The sequence below is a fragment of the Rutidosis leptorrhynchoides genome, chromosome 1 (genome assembly GCF_046630445.1).
Source record: "Rutidosis leptorrhynchoides isolate AG116_Rl617_1_P2 chromosome 1, CSIRO_AGI_Rlap_v1, whole genome shotgun sequence".
NCBI classification, from domain to species: domain Eukaryota; kingdom Viridiplantae; phylum Streptophyta; class Magnoliopsida; order Asterales; family Asteraceae; genus Rutidosis; species Rutidosis leptorrhynchoides.
The window spans coordinates 123,468,125-123,471,449 of record NC_092333.1 but is presented as its reverse complement, the minus strand read 5'-3'; the positions used below and the strand labels follow the sequence as shown (position 1 = coordinate 123,471,449).

Sequence of the window (3,325 nt, the reverse complement as noted above, 5' to 3'; positions counted from 1 at the left end):
AAACGTCTGTAAAAACCGGCATGCCCTAGAAAACTCCTAACTCCTCTAACATTGGTGGGATGTGGAAGTTTAGCAATTACATCTACTTTAGCTCTATCCACTTCAATTCCTTCCTTTGAAATTTTATGACCAAGAACGATGCCTTCTCTAACCATGAAATGGCATTTCTCCCAATTAAGAACTAGATTTGATTGCTCGCTTCTAATAAGCATTCGTTCAAGATTAACTAGACATGTTTCAAAAGTATCACCGAAGACTGAGAAGCCATCCATGAAAACTTCCATGCATTCCTCTATCATGTCGTGAAAAATTGCCATCATGCACCTTTGAAAGGTTGCAGGGGCGTTGCAAAGTCCAAATGGCATGCTTTTGTAAGCAAAAGTACCATAAGGGTACGTGAACGTAGTTTTCTCTTGATCCTCGGGTGCTATTGGAATTTGAAAATATTCGAAAAAACCGTCAAGAAAACAATAGTAACTATTCCCAGCTAACCTTTCCAACATTTGATCAATGAAAGGTAAGGGAAAGTGATCTTTTCTGGTGGAGTCATTTAATTTTCTATAATCAATACAGACACGCCATCCTGTTACAGTCCTAGTAGGAATAAGCTCATCTTTTTCATTTGTGATGACAGTCATGCCACCCTTCTTAGGTACACATTGAACTGGGCTTACCCATGGACTATCAGAGATCGGATAAATTAAACCTGTATCTAGTAGTTTAATAATTTTTTTCTTAACAACATCTTGCATATTAGGATTTAGTCTTCGTTAGCGTTGCACATAGGTTTTATGGCCTTCTTCCATAAGGATTTTGTGTGTGCAATACGAAGGACATGCCTTTAATGTCATGAATCTTCTACGCAATAGCTGGTTTTTGAGCTTTTAGCACAAAAATGAGTTGAGATTTTTCATTTTCAGTAAGAGAAGACGATATTATTACAGGTAATTCAGATTCACTATGTAAATAAGCGTATTCCAAATGGTTTGGAAGTGGCTTCAACTCTAATATCGGTGGCTCTTCTATCGATGATTTGTATCGATATCTGTCTTCTTCTTTTAGCATTTGAAGTTCTTCTGTTATTGGTTCGTATTCATTATCCATAAGTGCGGCTAACATTTCAGCTTCATCAATTAGTTCAGTTCCTTCTCCTAAAGAACATTCTCCTATTCCTTGTGATTCTGGAAATTCTTCTAACAATTCTGCATGTGAATCTATAGTTTGAATGTAATAACATGTATCATCTGCAGATTGCAGTTGTTGCATGGCTCTATCAACAGAAAAGGTAACACTTTCGTCCTCTATAATTAGGGTCAGTTTCTTACCGAACACGTCTATTATTGCTTTAGCCGTGTTTAAGAATGGTCTTCCTAGTATGAGAGGAACTCGAGAATCTTCTTCCATGTCCAGAATAACAAAATCTACTGGAAATACTAAAGTACCAACTTTAACTAGCATGTTTTCCATTATCCCTCTAGGATATTTTACTGATCGATCGGCTAGTTGTATGCATATTCTTGTTGGTTTCAATTCTCCAAGGTCTAGTTTAGCGTATAATGAATACGGCATTAAACTTATACTAGCACCTAAGTCTGCCAATGCTTCTATTGAACTAAGACTTCCCAGGAAATATGGAATTGTGAAACTTCCTGGATCTGATAATTTTTCTGGTAGTTTATTCAACAGCACTGCAGAGCAATTAGCATTCATTGTGACAGCCGAAATTTCTTCCATTATCTTTCTATTTGTGATTAGATCTTTCAGGAATTTAGCATATCTTGGCATTCCTGAAATCACATCAATGAAAGGAAGATTGACATTTATTTGTTTAAACATATCCAAGAATTTGGATTGCTCGGTTTCAAGTCTTTCTCTTCTCATTTTACTTGGGTAAGGAAGCGGTGGTTGGTATGGTTTAACATAAGGTTTAGCTTTAACTGTGTTATCTTCATTAACCTTTTCAACTACCGGTTCTTTTTCCTTATCTTGCTCAGGCTGTGGTGCCTGTGTAATAGGAGTAGAGTCATTAGAAATTACAGGTATTTCGGGTGGTTTAGGTGTAATACCACTTCTCGTGGTAATGGCTTTAGCTGTTTCATTCTGGGGGTTAGCATTTGTATCGCTAGGTAGACTTCCCGATTTTCTTTCACCTATCAACCTTGCTAGGTTGCTTACTTCTTGTTCCAGATTTTGAATAGAAGCTTGTTGATTTCTAAATGCTTGAGCATTTTGTTCATTGGTTTGTTTCTGAGATGTGAAAAACTGCGTTTGAGATTCAACTAGCTTCGACATCATGTCTTCTAAATTTGTTTTTTTATCATCGATTTGTGGTGGTTTAATTGGAAAAATAGGTCTTTGCTGGTTGTAAGTATTATTAGATACTTGTTGATTGCTAGGACCTTGTTGGTTGTTGTATGGAACATTTCAGTTATAATTCTGATTTTGATTGTAGTTTGGTCTTGGCGGTTGATAATTATTCTGATAATTATTTCCAGGCCTTTGGTTCATGTATGAAACATTCTCTCTTTGCTCCATTGTTTGTTCAATACTGAGACAATCTTTCGTCAAATGTGGTCCTCCACACTGCTCACAACTAATTCGTATTGCGTGAATATCCTTAGTCATCTTTTCCATTCGTCTCTCGAAATCATCTTTGTGGAAATGGAATCAAAGTCATGGCTAGAATCGGCTCTAGCCACTTTAGATGATCTAACGATGTCTTTTTCTTGATGCCACTCATGTGAGTGGAGGCAGTGTTATCAATAATTTTTTAAGCTTCAGTTGCAGTTTTCTTCATAATGGAACCACCAGCTACTATATCGATGTCTTTTCGTGTAGTAATATCGCATCCTTGGTATAATATTTGTACTATTTGATAAGTGTCTAAACCATGTTGAGGACATCCTCTCAACAACTTTTCAAATCTTATCCACGCCTCATATAGAGTTTCATTTGGCTTTTGCGTGAACGTAACAATTTCTCCTTGAAGTCTCACGGCTTTAGATGCTGGAAAGAATTGTTTAAGAAATTTTTCAACTAAGACATCCCATGTGTCAATCGCCCCTTCAGGTAACGATTCTAACCAATCTTTGGCTTCTCCCTTTAAAGTCCAGGGAAATAACATGAGATATATCTGTTCATCCTCAACTTCTTTAATTTTGAATCGAGTACAGATCCTATTAAAGGTTCGAAGATGTTCGTTTGGATCTTCCTTCGATGCACCACTAAATTGGCATTGATTAGTTACCATGTGTAGGATTTGTCCTTTGATTTCATAATCTGGCGCATTAATGTCTGGTTGAGTAATTGCGTGACTTTGGCCAGT

The 3,325-nt window shown here is 36.8% G+C and overlaps 1 non-coding gene across 1 annotated transcript; it reads left to right on the top strand.

Moving 5' to 3' along the window:
• The first annotated feature begins 2,885 nt into the window (after nt 1-2,885).
• On the top strand, nt 2,886-2,992 carry LOC139887329 (small nucleolar RNA R71). Its single transcript, XR_011773164.1, has one exon. It is a non-coding gene; the product is annotated as a small nucleolar RNA R71 (small nucleolar RNA).
• The last annotated feature ends 333 nt before the right edge of the window (nt 2,993-3,325 follow it).